The sequence below is a fragment of the Vulpes lagopus genome, chromosome 1, assembly GCF_018345385.1.
Source record: "Vulpes lagopus strain Blue_001 chromosome 1, ASM1834538v1, whole genome shotgun sequence".
NCBI classification, from domain to species: Eukaryota; Metazoa; Chordata; class Mammalia; order Carnivora; family Canidae; genus Vulpes; species Vulpes lagopus.
The window spans coordinates 100,553,760-100,579,949 of NC_054824.1; the positions used below are offsets into that span (position 1 = coordinate 100,553,760).

The 26,190-nt window shown below is 36.6% G+C and overlaps 1 protein-coding gene across 8 annotated transcripts in view; it reads right to left on the bottom strand.

The window, feature by feature from the left end:
* EPHA6 (EPH receptor A6) overlaps positions 1-26,190 on the bottom strand; it is an 867,085-nt gene that overhangs the window by 676,784 nt on the left and 164,111 nt on the right. The gene's annotated exons all lie outside the window — the stretch shown is intronic.

Here is a 26,190-nt window from a genome sequence, read left to right on the forward strand (position 1 = left end):
AAAATTTTCTATTTTAGCAAAGAAATATAAATAGAAAGGATACAAATGAAGCAATGCAAAGCACCAGTGCAGCAGGATTTTAACCATGGACCTCTGGCTAAAAGTGTAGGTTCTGGACATACCAACTATCCTGGTATGAAGCTTGCTTTCCTACATATTAGATCAAGAGCTACTTAATTTCACCTCTTGTTTCCTAAACTGTAAAATGGTGCTAATAATAGTACATGTTTCCTATGGTTGTTACAAGGCATAAGTTACTTAATAGACGTAACGCAATGTGAATAGTTCTTGGTACACAGTAAGAATGTAAAATAACATCCATTATATGATCACAATAAACAGACTGATGACAAATACACTGTGGTTACCCACCTGCCTTCATATCCAATTTGCCACAAATTGAGATATATTTAGCAGTATTCAATTAAATATTTACATATCTGTCAGAAAACAGACATAAATAAGGCCACAGACTTATTCAAGAAATATTTATGAGGCACTATTCTAGACTCTGGGAATACAGCAGTGACTAGCTGAACCCTGCTTTTGTGAAGCTTAGAGTGAGGAGAGACAATAAAAATTGTAAATGAGTAAACTGAAAAATATGGTAGAAAATACAATGGGAAAAATTAAGGCAGGAAGATGGAAAAGAGGGTTGTGATTTTAAATAGGGTGCCCAGAAAAAGCCTTACTGAGATGGTGACATTTAAGCAATATTGTGGCAGTGAGAGAGTGAATGAACCTTGCCAAGAGGAAACAGTTCAAATACCCTTACTCAGGAGTATAGAGATATATCTTAGGAACAGTATGAATGGGCACGAGAAGCACATAGGTAACAGGATAGAAAGAAAAAGGACAAAAATAAGCATTTTAAAGCACTCTAGGGACGCCTGGGTGGCTCAGTGGTTGAGCGTCTGCCTTTGACTCAGGTCATGATCCCAGGTCCTAGAATCGAGTCCCATGTCGGGTTCCCTGCAGCGAGCCTACTTCTCCCTCTGCCTGTGTGTCTCTCTCTGTGTCTCTCATGAATAAATAAATAAAATCTTAAAAAAAAAATAAAGCACTCTATAAGCATTTTAAGCATTTTAGCTTTTATCCTGAGCTTCATCATTGGATTATCTTCACTTCTACGTGTTGACATTGAGCATATTCCATTTATTTGCATTGAAAAATTCTGCTTATCCTTTTTTTTAAATTTTAATAAAAATCTTTAAGTATCGAAAGAAATTGGCATTGTCAGTATTTACACATCTAATACGGGTAATTCCAAATTATAATTTCAAAGTGTAATTGTATTTTATTTGCATAGTAATAGTGATAATTTTCAACAGATTTGAAGAAACATTCTGGTCAATTTATAGCCTTTTTGGGAAAACATGTTAGTCATCATAGTTTCTCATTTTTACCAAAGTAAAATGGAAATAATAAACTGTTTTCTATAGTGATTAAGTATTTTATTTCCTAATACCATACTTCAGTGATTTATAATAAGATTATTTAACACATCCTGTATGCAGTTTCTTACTTTAATTGGCTGTAGAGAGTCACTTAATCAAGACTGGTTGAATTTCAATTAGCGGTTTCAAATACAATGGCTACTTTCTTCAGTTTACAGGACAGTTATGACATCAACCACTTCCAATATCTACTGTATATTTCTATAGATTTATGTTGTCAAGCAACCTTAAAAACAATCTGCATCTAAAAATTTTTTTGTTTATAAGTTGCTAACTTGAAATTCAGAGCATATTTTCCAGGAGAAATACTAAGTTCCCTTGGAATTGTGGGTATAATCTTGCAAAACACCGCTGATAAACACAGTAGTTATCCAATAATCTCATGAAGATGCATGCAATTACCCGTCTCAATGTTTTCCATCTTAGTGATCACGGGTCTTATCTCTTACACTGAATTTAAGGCATACCAGCACTATCATAGCTCATTATAAATATAAGATTTTATTTATTTATTCATGAGAGACAGAGAGAGAGAGAGAGAGGCAGAGACACAGGCAGAGGGAGAAGCAGGCTCCTCACAGGGAGCCCGACATGTGACTTGATCCCGGGTCCCCAAGATTATGACCCGGACCTGGACCGAAGGCGGCGCTAATCAGCTGAGCCACCCGGGGTTGCCCATAGCTCATTTTAAAGGCAAATTAACCATTTAGAATATAAGCAGTGAAACAAGATGCAAATAATAAAGTCTATGAACTACCAAAATCAGTATCCAAAATTCTAAGGACTTAACCCATTAGAGCCTCTGAGGTACTCAGCTAAGGATTATTCTGTTTTTAGAAAATTTTCCTTTTTTTTTTTATACGATTTTAGAGAATTTTCTAATCAGAACTGATCTTATTTCTCAGGAAATGTATGTAATTATGATCTAACTGCATCCTCTACTCTCCCATATTGAAGTACAGAGCTATATTCTCAATAAATTCTGTTTGAATAATTACATTTTAACATTGTCACACTATACCTCTTCATACCAATAAAAAGTATTAACCATGCTCATTACAATCAATTCTCCCAAAATGAGATTTAATTAAAATGTCAAAAATAGCCTCTTGTGATTAAAAAAAATCTGAAATCATTTCATATCTTTATTTAAAAATATGTTGGGTTTGGCAGAAAAATATTTATAAAGAAGGAAGGGTCAGGAATGGGAAAAATATAACATACATTCACTGAACAAGGGTCATTTGAACCAAGGGATGAGGAAATGTCAAAATATACACAGAGAATGAGAAATGTGGTTCTTCTCCAAGATACTGCATAAAGATTCTAACAAAATGGTGCATCACTTTCTGGGTTAAATTTGTGATATCCAATGGTCTATGTAGTGTTTCTTCTCTCTTTAATTTTTAAAAGAGAAATCAGAATTAGATTTGGATACCAAAACAGTTAAAACAGATCAACATTTAGATTTATTTTGTCATATCCAAAAACACTGAAAGTCACTGAAATTAGATTTTTAAATTTGAATCTGGCTACTTACAACAAGAATATAATATCAAAATTGGTATAAGATCTAAAAGACCACCTCTGTAGTCTAAAGGCTGCAGGAGTTACTCCCACTAGCTCATTCCCAACTCTTTACTCTGCCCTTCCTTGTCTCTCCCACAGAAAACCCAGTAAAGGCTCTGGCTCAGGCTTTCCCTTCCTTGACTACTGTCACTTGACCAAAACTTGTCACCTCCTCTGTGGCCCTGAGTGGCACAGGGTTATTTCTTTATTGAGTCCTGTGAATAGAGTAACCTTTGTTTTTCCAAGTCTAGTTCTTGTTTCCTCCAGGGGCTACGTGGACCTTCCCATAACATACCCAACATTAACCTTCTTAGAACAAATAGCTTGGGGGTCATGAGACGGTCTTTCTGACAACCCCTCAGAAGACAACCGATTCTTGCCTAACCAAAAGCTTTCCCTGAGCCAGACACTTTATGTGGCCAAGTTTTTTTCTATGCATCCCATATTAATTCATATATCTACTCCTTGGTCTAAAAAAAAAGATTCATAAAATGACCGTATAACAAGCTCTCTCTGTTCTATTCATCCAGGCAGTAAGAGCAGATACGGGTGTAAGATACTCTCCCACACAGAAGTATGTATTACAATAATTAAACAAAGATGGCATTAGATTGAGGCAGCTTTAATGCCTTTGCAAGACTACTTAAGCAAACTGAAACCTAAACTATGGTAAATTCCTATAAACGCTCCAACATTGGGAACCCTGGGTGGCGCAGCGGTTTGGCCCCTTCCTTTGGCCCAGGGCGCGATCCTGGAGACCCGGGATCGAATCCCACGTCGGGCTCCTGGTGCATGGAGCCTGCTTCTCTCTCTGCCTATGTCTCTGCCTCTCTCTCTGTGACTATCATAAATAAATAAAAAATTAAAAAAAAATAAATGCTCCAACGTTAAAAAAAAAACAAAACCTATGTACAATCAATCACAAGAAGCCCAACCAGGCTTTCCCAAATAAGACACCCACTTAAACTACAATCAAATAATTTCCTTGCTTTGCTTGCACATCTGCTCTATAAAAGCCATTTCCCTAGCTCCTGTTTGTGGAGAGTGACCCCTAACCCCTATGGGTTTAACTCTGATTCAAATTGATGCTAATTCAAATACACTCTTAGAAATTTTAGTATGCCTCAGTTTACCTTTTAATACACATACAATTTGAGTTTTGCTCTACTGGGCTCTTTTCTACCTTATTTGTGAGTTGTTTTATAATATTAGTATTTTAAGTCATATAGATAATATGAAAAAAATTAAGCAAGGAGTTAGGATATTTTGAGTTCAGTTCCTATTATATAAAAGCAAGTGGCTGGGCAGCCTGGGTGGCTCAGCAGTTTAGTGCCCCCTTCAGCCCAGGGTGTGATCCTGGAGACCTGAGATCGAGCCCCACATCGGGCTCACTGCATGGAGCCTGCTTCTCTGTCTGCCTGTGTCTCTGCCTCTCTCTCTGTCTCTCTCATGAATAAACAAATAAAATCTTAAAAAATAAATAAATAAAAGCAAGTAGCTGATAGAACTGACCAACTTAATCTCTCTTTTTTTTTTTTAAGATTTTATTTATTTATTTGAGAGAAGGAGCCTATGAACTCCTGGATGCATGCAAGTGCTGGGGAGGTGCAGAGGGAGAAGCAGGTTCCTGACTGAGCAGGGAGCCCCATGTACAGCATAGTATCAGGACCCAGGGATCATGACCTGAGCCGAAGGCAGACGCTAAACTGACTGACCCACCCAGGTATTTAGGCTTGACCAACTTAATTTCAATTGCAGAACTAAAGATGGTTTTGATTATTTCATTGTACAATTTCTCCAGTTACAAGTATTGTGTACATCTAAATATTTTACACTACAGAATGCTATGCGTGTGTTTGTTTTAAAGGAACTTTTACACCCTGGAAACACGTGGTACAGAATTAAAGTTACCAAAAGTTTGTGCATATGACTGAATGCTTTATGGCACCTAAGAATATTTCTCCACTGATGAATGTCTTAGGCAGCCCCGTTTAAAGTGAATGCTTCTTAGAAGTGACAGGAAATCTAAAGAGCTATGAGCAGTACTTAATCCATTTATGCCTGAGGTTCTCTAAAAACTCGTCTCCACCCACACAGCGAGAATTTTTGTTACCATAGCAAGCTAAAAAAATAGGCCAAAAAGCTGGATTCCTTTTGGGCATAGAAAATTAGAACAGGGAAATTAATTCTTAATGCAACCAGCAGTCATTGTGAATCAGATTTCTTTCTTTTTTCGGAGAACAAAATAAGGCAATCAAATAGTCTTTCTAGGCAAGAATATTCAGACAATTTGCTGGTAAATTGACCCAAACTTCTAAACTGCAGATGTAAATCTTTCAAATTTATACTTTCTTCTCTCTGAAAATCTTTGGAATTCATCAGGAATATAAACGTTTATTGCAAAAATAAATGTTAAAATTTTTAAATAAAAACAGTCTGTTTCTCAGCATAGAAAGGGCTGTTGGTAAGTGAATTATAATTTCAAATAGCAGTAATAAATTCTGATTACTTACTCAAAAACTACAGTTCAAGGAAACTTGTAGGAAAAAAACAGAATTACCTCATACTAACATGCTCATCTTTAATCTCCAGACTGAGAAAGGAGAGGGGGGAATCATATCCCGCTAGATAACTTAGGACCCTAGACAGCTTCAGGGCTGGTCTGCTTTATGGAAAAAAGAAAAAAATCGGTAAAAACCAAAGTTAAATATGCTGACAATAGGGACTAGGGAAGTAAGCACTCTAATAACATTGAAGAATGAGATAGCTATAAAAAAAAATTGGGGGTTTCACCTTCAGCCTCTGTTTCCTAAATGAGTAAGTACTTATTTATATGCATGTGAAACTGTTTTTCTCCCTTCCCTTCTCTCTCTGCCTTTAAAAAAAATCACATACAATACCACTAGATATTCTAATATTAAAAATTAGTAAGTCTTAAATTTATTTTTGTCTCCATTTACAATAGATCACAGCTATAAACTAAAAGGGAAATAAACATGGTGAAAAATATTTTTTCTTCTATTTCTTTAAAATGTGCTCTTAATAAATATATAAAGAGAGGATATACAAAAAATAGAAAATAACAAAAAATCATTTGAGGAGGAGGGGCAAGATGGCGGGAGAGTAGGGTCCCCAAGTCACCTGTCCCCACCAAATTACCTCGATAACCTTCAACTTATCCTGAAAATCTACGAATTCGGCCTGAGATTTAAAGAGAGACCAGCCGGAACGCTACAGTGAGAAGAGTTCGCGCTTCTATCAGGTAGGAAGACGGGGAAAAAGAAATAAAGACACAAAAGGCCTCCGAGGGGGAGGGGCCCGAGGAGCCGGGCTGAGGCCGGGGCGAGTGTCCCCAGGACAGGGGAGCCCCGTCCCGGAGGAGCAGGAGCTGCACCGACCTTCCCCGCGGAAAGGGGCTCGCAGGGAGGTGGAGCAGGATCCCCAGAAAGGCGGGGATGCCCTCGGGCTCCCCCAGGGACAAATCTGATAATCAATGTACAGGAACTGCGCCCCGGGGAGATGCACCGAGCTCCCTAAGGGCTGCAGCGCTCCGCGGGACCCGGAGCAGCTCGGAGGGGCTCGGGCGGCGGCTCCGCGGAGGGGGCTGCGGGGCGGGAGCCGAATCCAACAGCGCAGGCCCCGGAGCACAGGGCGCCGGGACACAGCCCAGGATCCGGCCTCCCCCGGGGCAGGCAGAGGCCGGGAGGGCCCAGGACAGCAAGGACGCTCCTGCCTGGAACTGAGCAGATCAGCGGCCCCGCCCCGGAGCCCCCAGGCCCTGCAGAAGGAGAGCCCCGGAGCTACTGCGGGGGCTGGATCCAGGGTCCCAGAGCTGCCCCCGCCACTGTGGCTTCCTCCCCGGGCCTCACGGGGTGAACAACCCCCACTGAGCCCTGCACCAGGCAGGGGCAGAGCAGCTCCCCCAAGTGCTAACACCTGAGAATCAGCACAGCAGGCCCCTCCCCCAGAAGACCAGGGACACGGACCAGTTCCAGGGGAAGTCAAGGGACTTAAAGTACACAGAATCGGAAGATACTCCCCCTGTTTTGTTTGTTTTTGTTTTTTTTTGTTTTTGTTTTGTGCTTTTTTTTCTTTCTTCTTGATTACTGATTGCTTCCCCCACCCCACCCCCATTTTTTTCCTTTCTTTTTCTTTCTCTTTTTCTTCTCTTTTTCCCCTTTTTTTCTTCTTTCTCTTTTTTCTTTTTCTCTTTTCTTTCCTTCTCTCTCTTTTTCTCCTTTTACCAATACAACTTGTTTTTGGCCACTCTGCACTGAGCAAAATGACTAGAAGGAAAACCTCACCTCAAAAGAAAGAATCAGAAACAGTCCTCTCTCCCACAGAGTTACAAAATCTGGATTACAATTCAATGTCAGAAAGCCAATTCAGAAGCACTATTTTACAGCTACTGGTGGCTCTAGAAAAAACCATAAAGGACTCAAGAGACTTCATGACTGCATAATTTAGATCCAATCAGGCAGAAATTAAAAATCAATTAAATGAGATGCAATCCAAGCTAGAAGTCCTAGCACTGAGGGTTAAGGAGGTGGAAGAATGCGTGAGTGACATAGAAGACAAACTGATGGCAAAGAGGGAAACTGAGGAAAAAAGAGACAATTAAAAGACCATGAAGATAGATTAAGGGAAGTAAACAACAGCCTGAGGAAGAAGAACCTACGTTTAATTGGGGTTCCCAAGGGCGCCGAAAGGGACAGAGGGTCAGAATATGTATTTGAACAAATCCTAGCTGAAAACTTTCCTAATCTGGGAAGGGAAACAGGCATTCAGATCCAGGAAATAGAGAGATGCCCCCCTAAAATCAATAAAAACCGTTCAACACCTCAACATTTAATAGTGAAGCTTGCAAATTCCAAAGATAAAGAGAAGATCCTTAAAGCAGCAAGAGACAAGAAATCCCTGACTTTTATGGGGAGGAGTATTAGGGTAACAGCAGACCTCTCCACAGAGACCTGGCAGGCCAGAAAGGGCTGGCAGGATATATTCAGGGTCCTAAATGAGAAAAACATGCAACCAAGAATACTTTATCCAGCAAGGCTCTCATTCAAAATGGAAGGAGAGATAAAGAGCTTCCAAGACAGGCAGGAACTGAAAGAATATGTGACCTCCAAATCAGCTCTGTAAGAAATTTTAACGGGGACTCTTAAAATTCCCCTTTAAAAAGAAGTTCAGTGGAACACTCCACAAAAACAAGGGCTGAATAGATATCATGGTGACACTAAACTCATATCTCTCAATAGTAACTCTGAACGTGAACAGGCTTAATGACCCCATCAAAAGGCGCAGGGTTTCAGACTGGATAAAAAAGCAGGACCCATCTATTTGCTGTCTACAAGAGACTCGTTTTAGACAGAAGGACACCTACAGCCTGAAAATAAAAGGTTGGAGAACCATTTACCATTCGAATGGTACTCAAAAGAAAGCAGGGGTAGCCATCCTTATATCAGATAAATTAAAATCTACCCCGAAGACTGTAGTGAGACATGAAGAGGGACACTATCTCATACTTAAAGGATCTATCTAACAAGAGGACTTAACAATCCCCAATATATATGCCCCAAATGTGGGAGCTGCCAAATATTTAAACAAATTAATAACCAAAGTGAAGAAATACTTAGATAATAATACACTTATACTTGGTGACTTCAATCTAGCTTTTTCTATACTCGATAGGTCTTCTAAGGACAACATCTCCAAAGAAATGAGGCTTAAAATGATACACTGGACCAGATGGATTTCACAGATATCTACAGAACTTTACATCCAAACTCAACTGAATACACATTCTTCTCAAGTGCACATGGAAGTTTCTCCAGAATAGACCACATACTGGGTCACAAATTGGGTCTGAACCGATACCAAAAGATTGGGATCGTCCCCTGCATATTCTCAGACCATAATGCCTTGAAATTAGAACTAAATCACAACAGGAAGTTTGGAAGGACCTCAAACACGTGGAGGTTAAGGACCATCCTGCTAAAAGATGAAAGGGTCAACCAGGAAATTAAGGAAGAATTAAAAAAATTCATGGAAACTAATGAGATTGAAGATACAACTGCTCAAAATCTTTGGGATGCAGCAAAAGCAGTCCTAAGGGGGAAATACATCGCAATACAAGCATCCATTCAAAAACTGGAAAGAACTCAAATACAAAAGCTAATCTTACACGTAAAGGAGGGGGAGAAAAAACAGCAAATAGATCCTACACCCAGCAGAAGAAGAGAGTTACTAAAGATTTGAGAACTCAACGAAATCGAGACCAGAAGAACTGTGAAACAGATCAACAGAACCAGGAGTTGGTTCTTTGAAAGAATTAATAAGATAGATAAACCATTAGCCAGCCTTATTAAAAAGAAGAGAGAGAAGACTCAAATTAATAAAATCATGAATGAGAAAGGAGAGATCACTACCAACACCAAGGAAATACAAACGATTTTAAAAACATACTATGAACAGCTAAATGCCAATAAACTAGGCAATCTAGAAGAAATGGACGCATTCCTGGAAAGCCACAAACTACCAAAACTGGAACAGGAAGAAATAGAAAACCTGAACAGGCCAATAACCAGGGAGGAAATTGAAGCAGTCATCAACAACCTCCCAAGAGACAAAAGTCCAGGGCCAGATGGCTTCCCAGGGGAATTCTATCAAACGTTTAAAGAGAAACCATACCTATTCTACTAAGGCTGGTTGGAAAGATAGAAAGAGATGGAGTACTTCCAATTTCATTCTGTGAGGCCAGCATCACCTTAATTCCAAAACCAGACAAAGACCCCACCAAAAAGGAGAACTACAGACCAATATCCCTGATGAACATGGATGCAAAAATTCTCAACAAGATAGTAGCCAATAGGATCCAACAGTACATTAAGAAAACTATTCACCATGACCAAGTAGGATTTATCCCCGGGACACAAGGCTGGTCCAACACTCGTAAAACAATCAATGTGATTCATCATATCAGCAAGAGAAAAACCAAGAACCATATGATCCTCTCATTAGATGCAGAGAAAGCATCTGACAAAATACAGCATCCATTCCTGATCAAAACTCTTCAGAGTGTTGGGATAGAGGGAACTTTCCTCAACATCTTAAAAGCCATCTACGAAAAGCCCACAGCAAATATCATTCTCAATGGGGAAGCACTGGGAGCCTTTCCCCTAAGATCAGGAACAAGACAGGGATGTCCACTCTCACCACTGCTATTCAACATAGCACTGGAAGTCCTAGCCTCAGCCATCAGACAACAAAAAGACATTAAAGGCATTCAAATTGGCAAAGAAGAAGTCAAACTCTCCCTCTTCGCCGATGACATGATACTCTACTTAGAAAACCCAAAAGCCTCACCCGAAGATTGCTAGAAGTCATATAGCAATTTGGGAGCGTGGCAGGATACAAAATCAATGCCCAGAAATCAGTGGCATTTCTATACACTAACAATGAGAATGAAGAAAGAGAAATTAAGGAGTCAATCCCATTTACAATTGCACCCAAAAGTATAAGATACCTAGGAATAAACCTATCCAAAGAGGTAAAGGATCTTTACCCTATAAACTATAGAACACTTCTGAAAGAAATTGAGGAAGACACAAAGAGATGGAAAAATATTCCATGCTCATGGATTGGCAGAATTAATATTGTGAAAATGTCAGTGTTACCCAGGGCAATTTACACGTTTAATGCAATCCCTATCAAAATACCATGGACTTTCTTCAGAGAGTTAGAACAAATTATTTTAAGATTTGTGTGGCATCAGAAAAGACTCCGAATAGCCAGGGGAATTTTAAAAAAGAAAACCATAGCTGGGGGCATCACAATGCCAGATTTCAGGTTGTACTACAAAGCTGTGGTCATCAAGACAGTGTGGTACTGGCACAAAAACTGACACATAGATCAATGGAACAGAATAGAGAACCCAGAAGTGGACCCTCAACTTTATGGTCAACTAATATTCGATAAAGGAGGAAAGACTATCCATTCGAAGAAAGACAGTGTCTTCAATAAATGGTGCTGGGAAAATTGGACATCCACATGCAGAAGAATGAAACTGGACCACTCTCTTTCACCATACACAAAGATAAACTCAAAATGGATGAAAGATCTAAATGTGAGACAAGATGCCCTCAAAATCCTAGAGGAGAACACAACACCCTTTTGAACTCGGCCACAGTAACTTCTTGCAGGATACATCCAGGAAGGCAAAAGAAACAAAAGCAAAAATGAACTATTGGGACTTCATCAAGATAAGAAGCTTTTGCACAGCAAAGGATACAGTCAACAAAACTAAAAGACAACCTACAGAATGGGAGAAGATATTTGCAAATGACGTATCAGATAAAGGGCTAGTTTCCAAGATCTATAAAGAACTTCTTAAACTCAACACCAAAGAAACAAACAATCCAATCATGAAATGGGCAAAAGACATGAAGAGAAATCTCACAGAGGAAGACACAGACATGGCCAACATGCACATGAGAAAATGCTCTTCATCACTTGCCATCAGGGAAATACAAATCAAAACCACAATGAGATACCACCTCACACCAGTGAGAATGGGGAAAATTAACAAGGCAGGAAACCACAAATGTTGGAGAGGATGCGGAGAAAAGGGAACCCTCTTACACTGTTGGTGGGAATGTGAACTGGTGCAGCCACTCTGGAAAACTGTGTGGAGGTTCCTCAAAGAGTCAAAAATAGACCTGCCCTACGACCCAGCAATTGCACTGTTGGGGATTTACCCCAAAGATACAGATGCAATGAAATGCCGGGACACCTGCACCCCGATGTTTCTAGCAGCAATGTCCACAATAGCCAAACTGTGGAAGGAGCCTAGGTGTCCATCGAAAGATGAATGGATAAAGAAGATGTGGTTTATGCATACAATGGAATATTACTTAGCCATTAGAAACGACAAATACCCACCATTTGCTTCAACGTGGATGGAACTGGAGGGTATTATGCTGAGTGAAGTAAGTCAATCGGAGAAGGGCAAACATTGTATGGTCTCATTCATTTGGGGAATATAAATAATAGTGAAAGGGAATATAAGGGAAGGGAGAAGAAATGTGTGGGAAATATCAGAAAGGGAGACAGAACATAAAGACTCCTAACTCTGAGAAACGAACTAGGGGTGGTGGAAGCGGAGGAGGGCAGGGCGTGGGGGTGAATGGGTGACAGGCACTGAGGGGGGCACTTGAGGGGATGAGCACTGGGTGTTATTTTGTATGTTGGTAAATTGAACACCAATAAAAAATAAATTTATTAAAAAAATATCATTTCAAAGATATAGAGTCAAAAATGCAAAGGCCTTTTAAAGTTAGGTATCATTAATTAATTGATTAATTAATAAAGCAATGAGATAGCCTATTATTCAGACTTTTTCCAAAGGTAAAAAAAATAATCTAAAGATAGATTAAAGTAAAAAAAAAAAAGAAACAAAATAAAATAATGATAAACCTATAATTCTTACTTTCATGTATGCCTCGTTACCAAGCATTTTGTAGTATGTGGCTGTAACTAATTATCTCAGGATTGAACTAAATTTAAATGAGAAAGGGATACAAGGGAAGAGAACCTTCAGCATCATTCTAAGAATGATAAAAATAGGAGAACTGAGAATGAAGAAAAGCTTTCATTTGGTAAAATGGCACATATTTGATTTGTTCCAAGCATTCTACTTCTTACCTTAGGTAATCCAAATAAACTAAAGTTGCTGAATGCACATAGGCATCTCATTATGTAATGTTGTCGTGGCTTAATTTTTAAATCATAAGCATCTAAAATTCTCAAAGAAAAGCTTGTTAAAGGGGCCTTCTTATTCTAATGTGATATTTTCCTCAAAACCACTTAAATATTCACTTTGAGTCAATATACTGACATAAACTTAGAAAATTAGTGCCCTGAATTCTGCTGCTAGGCATGTAGTTAATAACATAAATCTGTTTTTGCAGCGGAAAAGTGAAGGCTCTGCATTTAAATGATAACTACTTTCAGAGAATAAAACAAGAAGCAAAATGTATCATGTGCAGATACATTTCTATTTCACTTTGGGCAAACATAAAACTTTTTTATTAGCACTACAAAGATATTTAATAAAAAAAAAGTACAAACTCAATGGCATGTCTAGAAGACAACTGCTGAGACTAAGTAAGTTTTATAAATAAATTTATTACTTTTGGTGCATTTGTCCTATTAACAGGATCAAAATATTATAGGAAAAAGGATAATTTCCATTAAGAAATTATTCTTCCCATAAAAAATTTTCATATGAAGATTAAAAATTCTTACAGTCTATCTTCTGAATGTCTGAAAGCCTTAATTGGTATAAAAAGTTGAGATTTTTTTCCTTTGAACAATGAAGATGCTATTAGTAGGATTTCTACAATAAAGATATGGTAAATATTCATCTTAATTACTCTGTCTTATGTTCAATAATACATGAATACCTTGTTTCTAGAGAACTTTGTAAATATAGAAAATCCTGGTTTATGGATGAGGATACTGACTTAAAGGTGGGAGTTGATTTCTTGACAGAAGTGTCAATACCACAAGTATCTGAAAAGACCTATTGGTCCCTGTAGTCTTTGAACTAAAATAAATTTAAGTAGCTTGTAATGTCCATCAGGGGAGGCACTTTGTTTTATTCATCACTCTATCCTTAGTACCAGGGGGATACAACACCAGGATCACAGTAGGTTCTATGTATTTGTTGAATACACACATGAATATTAGAAGGCTTTAATTCTAAACCAATTCTGAATGCTTCCACTAATGGGAGATTACTTCTTAAATCAGAATTCTAAATATCACACATTGTTCAGAAATTTATACACTTTGAGCAATCTCCTAAACTAGTCATCTTATTTTAGAGCTTTCATAATGACTTAGCTGAACATAAAAATATCAGATGACTTAACTGAAGCCTGCAAACATCAGATGACACAGCCAGAATTATGCTAGTGAACGAGATTTTAAGTTAGGATGAAGAAATGGTATCAGGGATATATGTCTACAAAAGAAGAGAGAATGAACTCAGCAGGTGAAATAATACTGAGGCTGCTTGGAAGGTATTCTTCAATAGAGAAAGATTGTTATATAAAAAGGATTACTTACTGAAACAGTCAGATCATCTATCATTGCTCTAATTACTAATAAAGTCTTAGAGCCCTGATTTTGATTAACATTCTACTTTAAGTAAAAGGTATAGTATTTAAGTATGTTAAATTATAAATTGGTAGTTTTTACAAACATAAAGTATGAAATAAATGAATATTCAAATTGTACATGTTAATGCAACTTGGGAGAAGAAACTTCCAAGAGAGTGGTGTTCTATACACATTAAAGAAGAAAATAACTAGTGAAAGAAAAGTATTTAAGCATATCAAACGCTGCTGAAAGGTCCAGGACAATAAAGAGAGCCCAATATCTACTGGATTTGTTAACAGAGAAGTTATGGCAGCTATGACAAGAAAAGGTTTGGTGTAATGCCAATGTGGGCAGAAGCACAATCTTCATGAAGAAATCTGGAGAAGAGTGCTTTCTTATTATAGACATGTAATGTGCAAAATATATTTGTAGAGATTATTCCAAAGTAAGATGATGATTCTGTACATATCTTCTTAGTTTATGTTCTAGCCCATATGTTGTTTAACACTTCATAAAAATATCGATTTTGACTTGTTTTGTCAAAATACATTAGATCTCCACAATTCAATTAAAACTATGACTCTACCCAGGACTACATTTCCATGGGAATGGTTCCTGGTAGGTCAAAACTTGACATCAAAATCATACATACAAAACTATGTCTAATAATCATCAGCCATTCCAATGGCCTTAAACATATTTCTTTCCACTAATTAATTGACTTAAAGATATAAATTACATCTGCCATATATGAATGTCTGACTTGAATAAATTATAATAGATTACATCATTAATTTTGCATATTTATATTCAATGATTCTTAAACATAGCATATAAGTACATATACAGTGGGAAAAGTATGAAAGCACAGGCACTATTCTTTTCGAATAACTCTGTGGGACTGGTTTTCAGTTATTAAAAAATTATTTTAGAATAACAAATTAGTGGTAACTAGAAGGAAAGTTTTACACTGCTGAGTCAAGTTGAGAATTTTCCCCTAACTTATTTTTAATTTCCCAAATTATTAATGATGTACAGTATAGTTTAGATGTATTATATTCTTTCTGTAAAACTATTTAAAAGAACTTCATGCTTTTATATAGGATCTGACACAATCATTACTGTGTAATAAGCCAGACAATGTAATAAACTTACCCTGTTATTTCAAACAAACTTTAGAAAAAGTTCCATTAATCTTTTCTTAGGAAAAATTTTAAAAAGTCAATTATTATTTAAAACTAACTAAATAACCATGTTTAATAACCATTCACCTTGCAAACTTAAGGAAACTATCCCTGAATATTACATATTATATTCTACAGAACAATAAACTAAAATTGCTGTTAGCATAGTAATAAAACTTATGATGCATCACATAGAATTTTAAGGTCATGTTGGGAACATAAATCTTTCAGCTCTGAAAAATATATTATATGGACCTAATGAAGGCAGGTACTTCTGTACTTAGTTACTTTGTAAAAGACAAAAATAATTGGATGTTAATTATCATGTATATTTCTGATTAATCCAATATTTTTAAGAAACAGAAGAACATTAGAGTATTATCAGTAAATATTTCTGAAATATTATATATAATTACACTCTTAAAACACATTTAAATATACACATCTCTGTGTGTTTGCACATTTTATATTTTCTTTGTGAAAATATATAAATCATAAACTCAATAAGCAAAACACTGCATATTTCCTACGTAGATAAAAATCAAAAATACATAGAACTAAACTAGGTACTACAATTACTTAAGTATATATGATTTCTGCAGTTAAAAGCTTACATTCAAAGTTACTATACTCTCAAAAAACAAACAAAAACAAAGCTGATATAATCTCTAACATTTATTTTCAAATCCTTTAGGATCTAACATATACTAAAGATAGTTAATATTTAGAGTAACAATCTAAAGTAAATGCAACAGTTTATAAGTCAATAGAAAATAATCAAGGAACATATTTGTCTGAGAAAATAGAAATATACTAAAGTACAAGAAAAAAAATCCAGGAAAAGGAGTCATAAGGGGAGTGAAAAGAAAAAAATCATAAACCAACATATAAATAGAAGGCATATGATAGCTCCCGATAGAAGACAAAATATACATGTCAATTATCAAACAGTAATTGTTAAATATCCACTTTTAAAAAATAAAGACCCCTGGATTTTATAATAAACAAAATCTAACTGCAATCTACAGTCACACTTTCAAATTTCCTTCTTTGAAAATTTGAATTAATTAATTTAATTAATTTCTTTGACTGTTTAGAGTGTTCAGCCCTACTCTGTCACCTCTGTTTCCAAACTTATATGCAAAAATCTGTAAAAGTGCTTGGCAAAACAAAGAATCCTCCAATAAGTAAAACACAAAGACACGCACAGGAAAGAATAACTGTCACACAACTGCATGTTGCTAATAAGAGTAACAACTAATATAAAATAACTCCAAAAAGTTAGGGTCTTCCTAAAAAAAAGTAAGGACTTCCTAAAAAAAAATACTGGCCTGATGGGTACCAATCATGAAAAACTTGGTAATGTATTTAAGAATCCTAAGAAGGTAAGGACTAGCAATTCCACTTCTAGGATTTTATCATAAGGCTTAAAAAATAACTGTGAAATAGTAAAATGAAAGAATGCCACTTAATCATTAAGACTCATTTTGAAAAGAACACTTAATGACTTAGAAAAATATCCATGATATATTAAGTGGAAAAGTTGAATAATAAAACAAGTTAACTAGGCTGGAAGATGGGGGTGGAGCAGGTCAGTAGACTCACCCTGATCCATGAATACAAGTAGATAAATATCAAATCATCCTAAATAACCCAGAAATAGACTTCATGACTGGCAGAACAAACTCCACAACTAAAGGCAGAAAAGAAGCCATATCCAAGAACATAGGAAGTGTGGAAGCAATTTGGGAGAGAAAGCCGCTGTGGTGGGGAGGAAACACACATCAGGTGAACATGCAGGGAAAATGAATCCCCGTAACAACTGGCTTGCAAAATGAGAAGGACCAAATTTCCTAAGTTCTGGGGACTCGCAGGGCTTACAGCCTGGAGTGTTTTGTTTTGTTTTGTTTTTAAAGGTTTTATTTATTTATTCACAAGTAATTCAGAGAGAGAGGCAGAGACCCAGGCAGAGGGAGAAGCAGGCTCCATGCAGGGAGCCTGATGTAGGACTGGAACCCAGAACTCTGGGGTCAAACCCTGGGCGGAAGGCAGGTGCTCAACCACTGAGCCACCCAGGCGTCCCACAGCCTGGAGTTTTAAAGGTCAGTGAGTTGACTGGGATCCAGCCTGGAGCACGTTGTACTGCTCTTGAAGAAAAGGCAGACAAATACTCCACGGACATAGTGCACAGAAATGGTGATCTGAAGTGCACCTGGGGCCCAGAGTAAGTACGTTATTCACTCTTTTCAGATAGCATCCCAGAGAAACAGGTCCACTGAGAGACGTCTCAAGGAACAGAGAGACTGGCCCATGCCATTAGCCTCCCCTACTGCTCTACATAAGCATATAGTCACCAGCCCAGCAATGACACTTCCCACCTAACTTGCTTACACTAAGCAACACTCCCCCACAATCTGAAGAACTTCCCCTCCCAGTCATGCCTGCCTCAGTCCCAGCATGGCAGGTACCCTCCAGCAGAAGACCTGACCAAACCCCTGCTCACACTGTCTCCCCACCTGGGAGGATTGCAGTTTCCATCCCAGTGGCAATGCTGATAGGTCTTATTTCACAAACAGATCAGAGTACACCTGGTTAAAACATGTCACATTCAGATGCACCTGAGTGGCTCATTCGGTTAAGTCTCTGACTTTTGGTTTTGGCTCAGGGCATGGTATCATGGTCATGAGATCAAACCCCACATTGGGCTCACACTCAGCATGGTGTCTGCTTGGGATTCTCTCCCCCTCTTCCTTTTCTTGTCTCTCTCCTGCTCTCTCACTCTCCCTCTAAAATGAATAAATAAATAAATCTTAAAAAACAAACAAAAAACATGTCACATTCAGGCCAGGGAACAGACATTCTATACAACAGGCAAAGACAGCCTCTATAGATGACTGGCCTGAAGGATAAAACATCTAGGACAAACAGCAGTGGACAAGCGACACACACTGGAGACACTCGGAAGTGCCAGGCTCTGAAAAACAGGGACTCTACACAGCAGAGCACTACAGAACCTCTTCTTCATAAGGCCATTACCCTCAAGAACAGGAGATGTAGCTGACTTTCCTAACACACACAAAAGGCAGAGTGACTTTGAAAAAATGAGGAGACAGGAAAATTTATTCCAAATGAATGAATGGAATAAGGCCAGAGATCTAAGTGAAAGAGATGTAAGTTACATCCCTGATGGGAGTATTTAAAGCAACAATCATAATGAACTCACAGAACTTGAGAAAATAGTAGAAGTTATCAGTGAGACCCTTAACACAGAGATCAGGAACAATATAATATAGCATAAAGGGCTCAAAAATGAAATAAGAAACACACCTGATGTGATGAACAGCAGTCTGGAATAAGTAGAGGAATGGATTAATGACCCAGAGGACAGAGTAATGGAAGGGAATCAAACTAAACAAGAGAGAGAAAAAAAGAAATATGCAAAATGAGAATAGACTTAGGCAACTCAGTGACTCCATCAAGTATTCATATTATAGGGGTCTCAGAAGAAGAACAAGAAGAAAAAAGGGGGTAGAAAATTTATTTGAAGATGGGGCATCCCGGGTGGCTCAGTGGTTTAGCGCTGTCTTCAGCCCAGAGTGTGATCCTGGAGACCCGGGATCGAGTCCCAGGTCGGGCTCCCTCCATGGAGCCTGCTTCTCCTTCTGCCTTTGTCTCTGCCTCTCTGTCTCTCTCTGTCCTTAAAAAAAAAAGAAAATTTATTTGAAGAAATAATGGCTGAAACTTCCCTAATCTGGGAAAGGAAACAGATATCCAAAACAGGAGGCACAGATAATTCTTATCAAAATCAATAAAAGCAGATCTACACTAAGACATATTTTAATTAAATTGGCAAAACATAGTGAGAAAAAAATTTTAAAGTAGCAAGACAAAAGAAGACAATAATTTACATAAGAAAACTTATGAGACTAGCAGATTTTTCAGCAGAAGGGAGTGGCATGATGTCTTCAATGTGCTGAATGAGAAAAATATGCAGCCAAGAATACTCTACCCATCAAAACTATCATTCAGAATAGGAGGAGAAATGAAGGGCAGCCCAGGTAGCTCAGTGGTTTAGTGCTGCCTTCAGTCCAGGGTGTGATCCTGGAGACTCGGAATTGAGTCCCACATCAGGCTCCCTGCATTGGGCGTACTTCTCCCTCTGCCTATGTCTCTGCCTCTCTCTGTGTCTGCGTCTCTCATCAATAAATAAATAAAATCTTAAAAAAAAAAAAAAAGGAGAGGGCAGCCCCAGTAGCCCAGCGGTTTAGCACCGCCTTCAGCCCAGGGCGTGATCCTGGAGACTTGGGATTGAGTCCCACATCGGGCTCCCTGCATGGAGCCTGCTTCTCCTTCTGCCTATGTCTCTGCCTTTCTCTCTGTGTATCTGTCATGAATAAATAAAATAAAATATTTAAAAATAAAAAGGAGAAACGAAGTTTCCCAGACAAATAAAAACTAAAGAAGTTAATGACCACTAAATCTTCCCTGCAAGAAATACAAGAAATATTAAAGGAGACTCTTTAAGTGGAAAGGAGAGACCGATAGTGACAGTATAAAGGTAGGAAACACAAAAGCAATAAAAATGAATATTTCTATTTAAAAATTAGTAAAGGAATTTCACAAAATAAAATGATGTAAAATATAACTACACATACCTAAAATGTAAGGAAGACATGAGTAAAGAATGGGCTCAAATTTAAATGATCATCAACTCAATATAGACTGCTATCTGCAGAACAGGTTATACACAAACCTAATGATAACCATACATAAAAAAATCACTAATAAATATAATACAAAGAATAAAGAGAAAGAAATCCAAATATATCATTAAGGAAAATCAGCAAACAGTGAAAGAGAGAAAGACAACAAAGGATCAGAGAATATATTCAAGAATGACCACAGGGATCCCTGGGTGGCGCAGCAGTTTAGCGCCTGCCTTTGGCCCAGGGTGCGATCCTGGAGACCCAGGATCGAATCCCATGTCGGGCTCCCAGTGCATGGAGCCTGCTTCTCCCTCTGCCTATGTCTCTGCCTCTCTCTCTCTCTCTCTCTCTCTCTCTCTCTCTCTGTGTGTGTGTGTGACTATCATAAATAAATAAAAATTAAAAAAAAAGAATGACCACAAAACAATAAAATGGCAATAAATACATATCTACCAATAATTACTTTGAATGTAAATGGACTAAATGCTCCAATCAAAAGACACAGAGTGACCAAATGGGTAGAAAACATGACTCCTCTTCATGCTGCCTCCAGAAGAATCATTTTATACCTAAAGATACCTAAAGATTGAAATTGAGGGGATGGAGAATGATGTATTATGCAAATGGCTGTCAAAAGAAAGCTGGAGTAGCAATACTTATATCAGACAAATAAACTTTAAAACAAAGGCTGTAATAAAAAACAAAGAAGGATACTATATAATAATAAAGGGAACAATCCAACAAGAAGATATAATAATTATAATTATACACTCAACATGGGAACATCTAAATATATAAAACTGTCAATAATAAACGAAAAGGTAATAAGCAATAATAATAATACAATAATAGTAGGAGATTTTAACCACTTATATCAATAGATAGATCATCTAAACAGAATATCAACAAGGAAACAATGCCTTGAAGGACACACTGGAACAGATGGATTTAACAGATATATTCAGAAAATTCCATCCTAAAAGAGTAGAATTCTTCTAATGTGCACATGGAACATTTTCCAAAATAGGTCACATATCAGCCTGCAAACAAGTCCTAACAATTCAAGATTGAAATCATACCATATATCTTTTCTGACCACAAGTAGTCAATCACAAGAAAAAAAAATCTGGAAAGGACAAAAATAAATGGAGATTACATAACAAGTTACAAAACGATTAATAGGTCAACCAGAAAGTTAAAAAAAGTACATAGAAACAATCAAAAATGAAAACACAATGGTCCAAAATCTCTGAGATGCAGCAAAAGCAGTGCTAAGAGGGATGTTATTAGCAATACAGATCTGCCTCAAGAAGCAAGAAAAATCTCAACCTAACCTTACACCTAAAGGAGCTAGAAGAGGAACAACAATCAAAGCTTAAAATTAGCAGAAGGAAGTAATAAAGATTAGAACAGAAATAAATTATATAGGAACAAAAGAAAGCAAGCAAGTAAGAAAGAAACCCCAATAGAACAGATAATGAAACCAGAAGCTGATTATCTGAAAAAAATCAATAAAATTGATAAACCTCTATCCATGACTTATCAAGAAAAAAAAGGAGATGAAGTAACAGCACCACAAAAATACAATTATAAACAAATATTATGAAACACTATATTCCAACAAATTGGACAACCTAGAAGAAACAGATAAATTCCTAGAAACATATAAACTACCAAAACTGAAACAGAATGAAACAGAAAATTTAAATAGACCAACCAATCAGCAAGGAGATTGAATCAGCTATCAAAAAAACTCCCAAAAAAACAAAAGTCCATGACCAGACGGCTTCACTGGCAAATTCTACCAATAATTTATAAAGTGTTAATATGTATTCTTCTCAATCCATTTCAAAAAATAGAAATGGGAGGAAAACTTGTAAATTCATTCTATGAGGCTACCATTAACCTGATACCAAAACCAGAAAGACACCACTAAAAAAAGAACTAAAGGCCAACATCTCTGGTGAACACAGATGCAAAAATCCTCAACAAAATATGAGGAAACTGAATCCAATAATATATTTTTAAAAATCATTCACCAAGATTAAGTAGGACTTATTTCTGGATTGCAATGGTGGTTGAATATTTACAAATCAATCAACATGATACATAAGAGAAAGGATAAGAACCATACGATCATATAGAAAACTCAAAATAGTCTACAATAAAACTGCTAGAATTGATAAATGAGTTCAGTAAAGTCACAGGATATAAAATCAACAACAGAAATCCCTTGCATTTCCATACACCAATAATGAAGCAGCAGAAAGATAAATTAACAAAACAATCCCATATAAAATTGCCCCTAAAATAATAAGATACCTAGGAATAAAGCTGACCAAAGAGGTAAAAGACTTATACTCTGAAAACTATAAAACACTGATGAAAGAAATTGAAGATTCAAAGAAATGGAAAGACATTCTATGCTCATGGACTGGAAAAAAAAATTTTATTAAAATGTCTATATTATCCCAAACAATCTACATATTTAATGCAATCCCTATAAAACAGCATTTCTCACAGAACTAGAATAAACAATTCTACAATTTATATGAAACCACAAAAGATCTTGAAAAGCCAAAGCAATTGGGGGATTTTTGGGTGGCTCAGCGATTTGGCACCTGCCTTCGGCCCAGGGCGTGATCCTGGAGTCCCGGGATCGAGTCCCTCGAGCTCCCTGCATGGGGCCTGCTTCTCGCTCGGCCTCTGTCTCTGCATTTCTCTCTCTCTCTCTCTCTCTCTCTCTCTGTCTCTCATGAATAAATAAAAAATCTTTAAAAAAAAGAAAAGCAAAAGCAATCTTAAAAGCAAAGCTGCAGGCATCACAATTCTGTAATAGAATCAAAACCCAGAAAAAACCCCCCACAATGTATATGGTTAACTAATCTTCGACAAAGCAGGAGAGAATATACAATGGGAAAAAGTATTTTCTTCAAGAAGTGGTGCTGGGAAAACTGAGCAGCTACTTGCAAAAGAATGAAACTGGACTGCTTTCTTATACCATGCACAAAAATACATTCAAAATGGATTGAAAAACCTAAATTTAAGAGCTAACCATTACAATCTTAGAAGAGAACACAGACAGTAACCTCTTTGACATCAGTCATAGCAACTTTTTTCTAGACAAGTCTCCTGAGACAAGGGAAACAAAAGCAAAAAATACAAGATTGGGACTACATAAAAATAAAAAGCTTCACTGGGTGTTATGCTATATATTGGCAAATTGAGCTCCAATTAAAAAAAATAATAAAAAATAAAAAGCTTCTGCACAGTGAAGGAAACAATCAACAAAATAAAAGGCAACCTAAGGAATGGGAGAAGATTACTGCAAATTAGAGACCATAAAGGGTTAGTATTCAAAATCTACAAATAATTTATAATACCTAACACCCAAAAACCAAATAATCTAATTAAAAAATGGGCAGAAGACATGAACAGATATTTCTCCCAAGAAGACATCCAGATGGCCAACAGACACATGAAAGATGCTCATCATCACTTACCATCAGGGAAATGCAAATTACAACTACATTGAAATATTACCTCACACTTGTCAGAATGACTAAAATCAACAACACAAGAAACAACAGGTGTAGGTAAGGACGTGGAGAAAGCAGAACTTGCCTGCACTGTTGGTGGGAATGCAAATTGGTGCAGCCACTTTGTAAAATAGTATGAGGTTCCTCAAAAAGTTAAAAATGGAACTATCCTATGATCCAGCAATCACACTACAGGGCATTTACCCAAAGAACACAAAAACTGCAATTCAAAGGAATACATTCACCCCTATGTTTATAGTAGCATTATTTACAACAGCTGAATTATAGAAGTAGCCCAAGTGTCCATCAATTGATGAATGGAAAAAGAGTATGGGAAATACAATAAATAATATACAATGGAATATTATTCAGCCATAAAAAGGAATGAAATCTTTCCATTTGCTATGACACAAATGAAGCTAGAAAGTATAATCCTAAGTGAAATAAGTCAGTCAGAGATATGATTTCACTCATATGTAATTTAAGACCAAAACAAATGAGCAAAGGGAAAAAAAGGAAGATAAATCAAGAAACAGACTTAATTATTGAGAACAAATTGATGGTTACCAGATGGAAGCAGGGGAGGTCAAACAGGTGATGATAATTAAGAAGTGCACTAGTAGTTAGGAATATGATATATGGAATTGTTCATTCACTATAGTGTACATCTGAAACTAACATAACACTATGTTAACTAACAGAAATTAAAATAAATAAAATATGCTAGTAAAATTTTAAAAATTAGTTAACTACAGTTCCCATTTTGAAAATGTATATGCATACATTACATAATACATTATATACAAATTTATCTATAACTGATCATATATTACATAACCCATATGCTATAAAAATATTGCATGATAATAATGTGTATATTTACACATACACACACATATTCACAAAGTACAGATACACAGAGAGCTGAGGAAACATTTCTTAGAAAACAGAAACAACAGTGCAGGAGTTATTTCTCAAAGAGGGAATTATCAGTTAATTTTAATTTTCTCTTCATGATTTATGAAGTTTTAAATTTTCTGTAATGTTATGCTTATGTATGGAATGGAATCTATACTCTGTGTGTCAGCACAAAATTATTATTAAAAATAGTTTCCAAGCATAGGAAATTAAAGTCTGCCTATTTATTTCTAGTTAATTCATATGCTTCTGATAATAAAAATATCACAATCTTATTTGCTACAAAAAAATCAACAAATTACTCTCCTAAAAAAAGTAATAGCAACAGCAACAACAGAAATGCGGCTCAAACTTGAGAGCAGAAATGTAAATGCCTAAAATCCCTAGTCTAATGGATTTAAATAAACTCAACCAAATTGAAGAACAGTTAATTCTTATCTGAGCCATTATTGTCTCTCAGCTTCAGAAATAACCTTCTTACTCTCCTTTTTGGTATTAGGACTGGACCGCTGGAATCATGTTTCTGCTTTGCCAAGTGGCTCCCTGTGAAGGTCTCAAAGAAGTTCTGAATAAATAAGTGAAAAGCATCTAATGCTCTTCAAAGGAATACTATAATCTATAATAGTGATGGAACACTTTTTTTTTTTTTTAATTTTTTTTTGATGGAACACTTTAATAGGGTAAAGATGTCCATTTTCCTCATGTTTATCTATAAATTAAATTGAATTCTAATATACTAGCTCATTATCTCCAGGAAACTTAGTAACATTCTAAAACATTTAGGAAAGGTTAACATTTTCAAGAATACTTATTTTTAAAAAAAGGTCTAGAGTGGTGACTTGCCCTATTTATATTACAATATAATTCTGCAGTCATAAATTTGTATTAGTATAGTAACAGGCCAATGGATCATGAAACAGAATAGAGTTCAAAGACAATATTCATACAGGAAATAAATATCAAGCAGTGGGAGTATGCACAATCATAGTGCAATTGATGGGCTGTGCAGTAGAAAACTCACTCAATATATGAAGAAAAATAAAACTAGATTTCTACATAATCCCTCATAAAAGTGTTGATCCCCAAAGGCAACTAATCTAAATATGAAAGGTAAAACTTAAAAAAAAAAAAAGAAAGATAAAACTTCAAAGTTAATATGTAGTGTAAACAAATATCTTTGTGACCTAGGGCTGAGGAAAGACTTCCGAGATACAAAATATAAAGTGAAAAACTGGTGAATTTGATCATATAAAAAAAAGATTTCAACTCAACAAAGGACATCATATGGGGTCAAAATTGGTAGATGACAGACTTGGATATGTTTTTTGTAGGAATACTACTTACAATACCCAGCCTACATAAAGAATTCCTGCAAATCAATAATAAAAAGACAAACAGCAACCCCTATAAAAAAAATACCTGTGGACATAGAATAATGACAAGTATATGAAAAGATTCACAAACGCATTAAAACTTAAAGAGACTGAGAAACAGCACTGGAATAACATTTTAGATTCATTAAGATTGACAAAAATAAAAAAGCCCTCTCTTTTCAAGTACTATCCGAAGGTAGGCAAGGAAGAAACTTCATACATTGTTGATGAGGGAGTAGACCCTTGCGGCTACTACAAAGGACAATCTCCTGACACTTTAT